This window comes from Alosa sapidissima, chromosome 9 (genome assembly GCF_018492685.1).
Source record: "Alosa sapidissima isolate fAloSap1 chromosome 9, fAloSap1.pri, whole genome shotgun sequence".
Taxonomy (NCBI): Eukaryota; Metazoa; Chordata; class Actinopteri; order Clupeiformes; family Clupeidae; genus Alosa; species Alosa sapidissima.
In genome coordinates, this window is record NC_055965.1 from 19,856,395 (window position 1) to 19,866,394 (window position 10,000).

A 10,000-nucleotide genomic window follows, 5' to 3' on the forward strand; every position below is an offset into this window, starting at 1 on the left:
GTGGCAGGTAATACAACCTAGGTAACCTAGGTAATACAACCCATCTCTCTTTCTCTCTCTCTTTCTCTCTCTCTCTCTCTCTCTCTCTCTCTCTCTCTCTCTTTCACTCTTTCTCTCTGTCTTTCTTTCCCATTCATCCAATCTTCTATTAATTCAGTCACTCCACCCTCTTCTCTCAATCCTCTTTGGTCTTTGGTCTGTATTCACATCTCTCTTCTCTTGTCTTCTCTTGTCTTCTCTTCTCATGTCTTTTCTTTTCTTCTCCTCTCTTCTCCTCTCTTCTTTTCTTCTTTTCTCTACTCTTCTCTCTGCTGTTCTCTTTTCATCTCTTCTCATCTCTTCCCTTCTATTCTTTCCTCTCATCTCTCTTTTCTTCTCTTCTCTTCTCATTTCTTCTCTTTTCTTTTCTTCTCCTCTCTTCTCTTCTCTTCTCTTCTCTTCTCTCCTCCTCTCCTCATATTGTGTATCATTGGGACACCTCACTTCTGTTCTTCTCCTCTCCTCTCCTTCTCTCCTCTTCTCCTCTCTTCTCTTTTCTTCTCCTGTTATCTCTTCTCTCCTTCTTTCCTGTGGAGATTTTTAGGGGGATGGTGGGGGGAGAATCAAGACTGAATATGCATTGTACAAGATGGTTGATGATATAGATGGTTGATGATATAGAGAGCTTTCTTGCAGTATGGGGGTGGGGTTGCTGTGTGAGGGTGCAGGGCTCTACACTAAAAAAAAATTTCAGGAGCACTTGTGCGCCCAAGTTAAAAAATTTAGGAGCAAAGACAAAAATTTGGGCGCACAGTCAGTTCTGTACTTAACTTACACATAATCTAACATTATACTGCAGCTAACAGTTAAACATGCCAGTGCACCAATTGCAAATATTAAGAATGACTGACAACATTTAGGCTACAGGAAACAGGATTTTAAAGATCAATGCCTACTTTATTTTCAGTCTGTTCTATTTTCCTGCATTTTGTTAATGTAAAATAATATAATACATTGCCATATTTGCATTTAGCCTGTTTATTAAGTATCCTGCCAAATGTAGGCTAATTTATTTATTTGTGAATCCATCTATAGCTAATCCAAATATGCCCATGGTGACCTATCTGACAGCATACTGCCTAATACTACTACTAAAACAGTCCATTTTCTCTTCCACAAAACCCAACATAGGCTAATCAAGGATATATGTTTTATACTTTTAGTTTTTATTTGAAATATCTGCATTGATGGGGGCAGTAGGCAAACGTTAGGCCTACTTTCGTTTTGCACTTCAGCTTGTATTCGGTGTAAACAAACAAGCATGCGTGAAAGCCTGGAGTTGTCAGTAGCGTTCTACCTTTGAATAAAATGGGAGTATTACGGGAGGCTACTTTTGTGCCGGTTCGCTACAGCTATATTTTGCATATTGCAGCCAATACATCAACTGGGCTGAAAGGAATGTTAGGTTACCTTTCCTTCTCTCACTGCATTCTCAGAATCTCATCCCGCTCTTGGATTTGATAGAAGCGACTACTAGCGAGTCACAACGCGAAACTGCTAACGTTGATGGGAGGTGTCGTTTTTATGCTGCATTCGCGACGTGATTCTATGGTTTGCACCAGTAATGTTTCTCGCTGTTGGGGTGTATTTTATAGACAAACATTGACATGGTTAGAAGTCATTCGCACCAGAGCGCCTAAATATTTTTTTGCACTCGCACGGCATCATTTTTACTCGCATGTGCGAGTGCAATGGGCGCACTGTAGAGCCCTGGGGTGGGAGGATGGGCAGGTTGTGTTTAACATATGAATATGAAGGGTTTCACTTGGTAACTTATATGGGTCTGTAACAGTGTCTTTATTGGTGTAGTGGTTAAACACCTGATATTGTTTCAATAGAAGGAGTGGGGAAGCCTCTCCTTCGCGCCTCCTCTCTCCTCCGCTCTTCTCCCCTCGTCTCTCCTCTCCTCTTCTCTCCTCTTCTCTTCTCCCTCTTCGCTCCGCTTCTCTTCTCTCCTCGTCCTCTCCTCGTCTCTCTTCTCTTCTCTTCTCTCCTCTTCTCTCCTCTCCTCGTCTCTTCGCTCCTCTTCTCTTCTCGCCTCTGCTCTCCTCTCCTCTTCTCTTCTCTCCTCTCCTCTTCTCTCTCTCTTCTCCCCTCTTCTCTCCTCTCCTCTTCTCTCCTCTTCTCTTCTCCCCTCTTCTCTCCTCTTCTCTTCTCTCCTCTCCTCTCCTCTCCTCTTCTCTCCTCTTCTCTTCTCCCCTCTTCTCTCCTCTTCTCTCCTCTCCTCTTCTCTCCTCTCCTCTCCTCTTCTCTTCTCTCCTCTTCTCTCCTCTCCTCTCCTCCTCTCTCTTCTCTTCTCTTCTCTTCTCTCCTCTTCTCTCCTCTCCTCTTCTCTTCTCTTCTCTTCTCTTCTCTCCTCTTCTCTCCTCTCCTCTCCTCTTCTCTTCTCTTCTCTTCTCTCCTCTTCTCTCGTTATCTCTTCTTCTCTCTCCTTCTCTCCTCTCCTCTTCTCTTCTCTCTTCTCCTCTTCTCTTCTCTTCTCTCCTCTCCTCTTCTCTTCTCTTCTCTCTTCTCCTCCTCCACTCTTATTTAATCTTCTCTTCTCTCCTCTTCTCTTCTCTTCTCTCCTCCTTCTCTCCTCTTCTCTCCTCCTTCTCTCCTCTTCTCTCGTTATCTCTTCTTCTCTCCTCTCTTCTTCCTTCTTCTCTTTCATCTCTTTCTCTACTCTCATCTCCTCTTCTCTCCCCTTCTTCTACACTCTTCTCTTCTCTCTACTCATCTCATCTCATCTCTTCGCTCTTCTCCTCTCCTGTCCTCTCTTCGTCTCTTCTCCTTCTCCCCTCCTCCTCCTCCTCCTCTCCTCTCCTCTTCTCCTGTCTTCTATCCTCTTCTTTCATCCCCCTCACATCAAAGGGAGTGAAAGGGTGTGCTTGTCAAAGCCTCTGTGTACCGCTGCTTAGTCTTTGACACTAATGATGTTGTTTACCGCCCTCCCTTGCCCCCTTCACACACACGCACACACACACACACACACACACACACACACACACACACACACACACACACACACACACACACACACACACACACCCGCTCACACACACTCTGTAGGCAGGCAGACAGGTGACAGGTGTCTGGTGGGTGGTGGGTGGAGGGAAGGCTGGTTGGTTGGGGTATGTGTGTGTGTGTGGGGGGGGATGGGGGGGGGTGGTGGTGCAGGTGGTGGTGGTAGGAGGTTGATCGACCAGGTGTCTACAACGTCACTGACACGACGCAGCCTCCCCACCTACTCTCACACTCTCACACCTACCACTCAGGTACCCCACCTTTACCCCCTCACCTCACTCACCTCCGGCCCTGTCATCACTGTCCAATAACCGCACCTGAGAGAGAGAGAGAGAGAGAGAGAGAGAGAGAGAGAGAGACAGAGAGGGAGAGAGAGAGAATGAATGAAAAGCTCAGAGGAATGAAGATGGATGCGAGGAGCTGGAGAGGTAGAGAGGCTTTGACTAGAACAACCCTTTAATTGAACCATATGGTTCAAGGACTTCAGAAGGTTATATACCACAACTACTAACTACAAATACACACATCACAAATACTGTTTAGTAGAGAGAGAGAGAGAGAGAGAGAGAGTGTGTGAGAGAGAGAGAGAGAGAGGAGAGAGAGAGAGAGAGAGAGAGACCTCTTTTGATTAACTTCATTTTACAAGTTAAGTTAATTTTCACGTTCCTAAAAGTGTTCTTTTTTTTAATGTTCATTATCAAGCTTCTTTGGTTAGCGATGTTTTGCTAATGAATCGATCGTCATTTTTCTAAAGGTTTTTCTAAAGAGCATTTGAAGCAATGAAGCGAGAGACAGATCGAGCTATACAGAGAGAGAGAGAGAGAGAGAGAGAGAGATGAGTTTGAGTAATGTGAATAATCTTTCTGGCTGAAAATAGCATGCACGTTTCAATCAAGGCCAGCCTGTCTCTGAGCCATGAGGAATGCTGGGTGGAGGGCAGAGGTGTGTGTGTGTGTTGAAACATGCTGTGCACATTTGTGTGTGTATGTGTGTGTGTGTGTGTGTGTGTGTGTGTGAGTGTGTGCTCCAGTGAAGGTTGTCCGGGTGGTCCAGAGGTAATTAATGCAGTGTCTGTTTGATTAGAGAGACATTCCCCCTGCCACTGTTTTGGGATCTGTCAGTCTGTGGATGTGTGTGTGTGTGTGTGTGTGTGTTTGTGTGTGTGTGTGTGTGTGTGTTTGTCAGTGTGTGTGTGTACAGTATGTGTGTGTGTTTGTCAGTGTGTGTGTGTGTGTACAGTATGTGTGTGTGTGTGTGAATGTGTGTGTGTGTGTGTGTGTGTGTGTGTGTGTGTGTACAGTATGTGTGTGTGTGTGTGAATGTGTGTGTGTGTGTGTGTGTGTGTGTGTGTGTGTGTGTGTGTATTTGTCTGATTACAGAGCCTTTACCCCTGTTGCTTTTGGAGAGGCCACATATGCCCTGAAATTGGACTGAGATAATATGATGAAATAGGATGAGCAGAGGAAATTAAAGAGAGAGAGAGAGGGAGAGAGAGAGAGAGAGAGAGAGAGGGAGATAGAGAGAGAGAATTGAAATTTAACAAGCTTTATTGTACAATAACCATAAGCACCACTAACAGATCAGTCTACAAAAAACAACAAACAAACAGAAAAAACAAAAACAAATAACAGGTCATGAGTCACTCATGTCAAAAAAGGGGCAAAAGAAAGCTCATCATTTGTTACAGAACACAGCGCACCAACACAACACCATTTGTCCTTGAAAACATCAATTGCCCTTGTTAATCTATAAAAATAAAAGTCAATAGTGACTCTCGACTTGACTAAATTCTTGAAAACTGCAACAACATCATCTCCAGCTTTCTGCTGCACCTTGTTTTTCCTGCTTAGATAAATAGCCAGCTTCGCCTGGCCATTAATGAAATTGATGAGTTCACACTTTGACTTCTGTCTCTGATTATAAAAAAAACCAAGTATAAAACCTTGCTTTGTGAACCTTGTTCCCATAGAAAAAAACAAAAGACTCAACACACAAAATAAAGGGGAAAGCCTATTGCAATCCATAAAACAGTGATAAATAGTCTCCCTGTCAGAACAAAAAGGACACATGTCACTCAGTGCAGGATTTATCACAGATAACAAAGCATTAACAGCAATAGCACCATGCAAGATCCTCCACTGAAGATCCCCAGTTCTTTTGGTCAGTGGGGACTTGTAAATCACTCTCCACACAGGTTTCATTTCATCATCAATGCCCAACCTATCCCTCCAAACATTGTCCATCCTACCCCTGAGAGTGGTTTTGTGCAACACCTTCACCAGATTCTTGTACAGAACTTTCCCACTAGCTGAACACAAAACAATACTGTCCTGGTCCCCAGAAACTAGCAGTGGACTAGCATGACCACATTCTAGCAAAGCAGGTGAAAGTAAAACTGTTGGAAAAACATCCCTATCGTCACAAAGAACATTACCCTTGTCCCAGTCCTCCAAAAGACTTTTCTCCTGGCAACTCAGGACCCCATTAAGCTTATCAAGAAATCGCTTCACATACCTCTCAGACCTCAGACCCAAAAAGGAGGCTACCGCCTTAACATTCTGGAAATTGCAACCCGGCCTGTCAACAAGTTGCCGGAGTTGCAGGGCTCCCTTCTCAAAAAGCAAGGCTGTGAGACCAGGAAAATCACACAAAACATCAAAACGTGACCCCAACACAATCGGTTCCTCAAGTAGCCAGTGAACAGAGGATAACCCTCCAGCCCACTGACGGGTAAAAAATCCCCAAACCCTAAAAAGACTTTTGTAGAAAGGTGGTAGTCCATTAAACTCAAGTCGCTCACTGTCCATTTGAAACAGAGCCGTGTCCAGGCCCAGCGCACTTACTCTACGCAAGATAGTGCGAGCCAGCGGCCTCCAGGCCACAGTAGTCGAAGCAGTGAGCAGCCGCTGGACGAACTGAAATCGATACGTGTCTCTCCTGCTAGACAGGCTGACGAGTCCTTGTCCCCCATCATCCTTCGAGAGAAAAAGAACTGCTTGTGGGACCCAGTGCAGTTTGTCCCAAAAAAAGTTCACCACTTCCCTCTGCAAGCTGTCCAGTAGTCCAGCAGGGGGTTCCATACAGGCAAGTTTATGCCATAACGCAGAGGCCACTAGATTGTTTATTATAAGTGCCCGCCCCCTATATGACAGTTGGGGAAGTAGCCACTTCCATTCCCCAGGCGGCCTTTCACCTTATCCAAGACCCCTTCCCAGTTCTGTTGGACAAAAAGGTCATTACCCAAAAAAACACCCAAATACTTAAACCCTTCTCTTTTCCACACCAGCCCACCAGGCAACCCCGAGCACCTCTCCTCCCACTCCCCAAGCCAAATGGCTTCACTCTTTCCCCAGTTCACCTTCGCAGATGATACATGTTGAAAATCCAAAACAGTTTTATTTAACATAATTACATCATCTTTACCATTAACAAACACAGTCACATCGTCTGCATAAGCAGACAAAAAGAAACGATCATTACAATGAGGCAAAAGAACACCCCCCAAAACAGTACGAAGCTTGTGAAGCAGCGGTTCAATGGCAAGAGAGTACAACATGCCAGACATTGGGCACCCCTGCCTGACCCCTCTCTTGACTCTGAAAGGAGCACTCAGACCCCCATTCACTTTCAGCACACTTTCAATATTACAATAAAGAGCTTTTACCATATTCATAAAAACAGGACTAAAACCAAAGGACGCTAAGGCGGCCCACAAAAACTCATGCTCCACACGGTCGAAGGCCTTTTGCTGATCCAAGGAAATCAACCCCATATCGATACCCAGATCATGTGAGACATCCCACAAGTCCCTTACCACATTCACATTGTCAAAAATAGACCGCTCAGGTATACAGTAGGATTGATCATTGTGGACCACCTGACCAATCACCTCCCTCAGCCTCAAAGCTAAAGCCTTGGACAGAATTTTCATGTCTGAACATAATAAGGACACAGGACGCCAGTTCCCAATGTCCCGCAGGTCACCTTTCTTGGGCAAAAGGGTGATAACTGCCCTGCGGCAGCTAAGGGGCAAACACCCCTCCTCCAGGCTCTCCCGCAGCATTGCCAGGAGATCCTCCCCAATGCAGGGCCAAAAGACTTTGTAGAACTCAATGGGTAACCCGTCAATCCCAGGAGACTTACCACTGGCCATGCCCATAAGGGCCTTTTCAATCTCCGGGAGCGTAAGAGTCATGTCAAGTGCAGCATAACACTCTTTCGCCACTTTGGGCAGTCCAGTAAAGAAAGAGCTGGACAGGATATCACTCGACACTAACTCACAGTCATACAGCTTAGAGTAAAACAGTCTCGCATAGTTACGAATCTGAGCAGGTTCAGACAGGTCCTGGCCCGATTCAGACCTCAAACTATGCATCAACCTACTCTGACCATTTTTCCGTTCCAAATTAAAGAAAAACCTGGACGGAGCATCCATCAGGGTAACGCTCTGAAAGCGGGAGCGTACAAGCGCCCCCTGTGCCCTGACACCCACTAGGTCAGTAAGTCTGCCCTTCTTCTCCTCAAAGAGCTGAAACTGCTCCGTGGACATCCCAGACTTCTGCAAGTTCAAGATATCATGTTCTAAACCTTGAAGTGAGAGAATGATATCCTTAGTAACGCTTAAGGTATACTGTTGGCAGAAAAGCTTAATCTGAACCTTGCCATGGTCCCACCATTCCCGCAAGGAGGAAAAAGAGCCTTTTTGTAGGCTAAAAATCCCCCAAAAAAACATAAAAGTCTCCTTGAAATGGTCATCCACTAAAAGTGAAGTATTAAAACACCAATACGCACTCCCAGGCCTAAAAGCCTTAATTCTCACACTGCAAACTACAGCACAATGATCAGAAAAACCCGTTGGCAAAATATGACATGATACTAAACTATTGAGATGCTGCCTGAAAATGTAAATTCTATCCAAACGAGCTAAGGAAATATAATTCTCTCTACTATGAGTCCATGTGTACTGTCTGGTGTTCTGATGCAAAGTTCTCCATGTGTCCTGCAGCTCATGGGTATTAATCAACTGTCGTACTGCCAGCTGTGAGGGAGTATGAGGTTCCAAGTGATTCCTATCCAATCGATCATCAACAGTGCAATTAAAATCACCACCCATAAAAACAAGACTGTCCGGATCCAGGTCACTGAACACCTCATCAAGCTTACTAAAAAAACGCACCCTCTCTGCCCCATTCGTTGGTGCATACACATTTACAAAAAACATTACACAGTCATCAAAAACGGCCCTGACTGTCAAAAGTCGGCCTGGAACTACTTCCTCTACGTGGCAAGAAAGAGGTATGGACAACTTTGAAAATAAAATCGCCACACCTCCGCTTACAGAGGATTTATGACAAAACAATTTGGCCATCCCATTCCCTCCTCCATTCCAACTCGTTAACATTATCACTATGAGTTTCTTGCACCAACATAACATCCGCCCGTTTCAGGGTGATGAAGTCAAAGAAAGTTAACCTCTTCGCTTTGTCCCGTGCACCGTTTAAATTCAGGGTGCAGATTCGAAACGTATTCATCATACTGATGTCACCGGGGGCGGGGAAGACGACTCCCGTACCTGTCTCCTAAGCTTTGTCAGGAACTTTCGGAGGCGCGCAGTCTCCTTATTAGTGAAAGCACGCTCTCTTATCAGACGGGAAACATCATTAATAAATTGACCGCAATCGGAAAAGTACTGTTCAACCTGAACGTTACGCAGCCCTTTCGTATCACGTAGAAAGCGGCTTATGTCTTCTGCTTTATGCTGCATTGGTAGCCCCTCACCAGATGCGGCGAGGTCTCCCAACGAGCAGTCCGACATGTCAGAGAAAACAGACTCATTGTCGCTATCATCAGTCGGGCGCACCTCTTCCTTCTTTGCCTTACTAGCGTTCCCCTCCTCCTGCTCACTCTTTCTCTTTACCGGGATTTTAAATGTGACCATTTCAACATCTTGCACAGACGCCTGTGAGCCCGAAGCTTCAACGCCATCATCAAAACAAATGTCCTCTAAAGGCCTATGCACCGTATTACTCCCGCTTAACGCGGCAAGCTCCTTATTTATCAGGTCATTCACTGTCACGCTGGCATCAATTAAACCAGCCACCGGAGATGTGCCATCTACGGCCACAGAATCATGTGTGGCCACAGGACCAAATTCAACTAGTTCTGCCCCAGACGGGCCACTATCCACCCCAATTCGCTCCGATAACAGACCAACAGCGGACGGGGGGCGAGTCGTGGAAGAATCATTCACAACTGGATCAGCCAAGCCACTTGCGGATGGGGGACGAGTTGAAGGGGAACCCTCACTCGGTTCAGCCAAGCCAGTCGCTGGCTGTCCTGCACTGTCACTCTTATGTCTTGGGCAGTCTCGAACGACATGACCCACACCTCCACAGTGAAAACACTTCAGGGCTGAGTCCGACGTAGCAAAAACCACATACTCAAAACCACTAATTTTAAATTTAAGCACCAGATTAAGCTCTGCCTCACCGTCATTTAGCACCATATACACCTGCCTTCTAAACGACACCACATGTTTCAAAAGGGGCGATTTACAACCCAGGGAAATCTTCCTTATAGATGAAACCAGCCGGCCGAACCGCTGTAACTCCCGTTCAATCAGTTCATCTTTAATGAAAGGTGGAACATTAGAAATTATCACTTTCTTAGATGGGCAACTGAGAGGGAGTACAGGCGTCAGCGTGTTATTTATTTCCACACCTGTCGCAACTACCTCCCTTGCTTTTGCAACTGTACCAAGAAAAATCACAATCGCATTGTTCATGCGAGAGGCCGATTTAACATGTTCATGGCCAACAACGTGACCCACCGCCAAACTACATTCCTCAACACTTGCGGAACAAACAATTCTCACACCATGCTGTCTCGTTAAATTATCGAAATCCATTGTTCCCGCAGCAGTCCCGCTCCAAACTGGAGCCGCAGACTCAGCGGG

The 10,000-nt window shown here is 45.6% G+C and overlaps 1 protein-coding gene across 1 annotated transcript in view; it reads left to right on the forward strand.

Moving 5' to 3' along the window:
• Window positions 1-10,000, forward strand: part of grin2bb (glutamate receptor, ionotropic, N-methyl D-aspartate 2B, genome duplicate b) — an 85,187-nt gene that overhangs the window by 16,847 nt on the left and 58,340 nt on the right.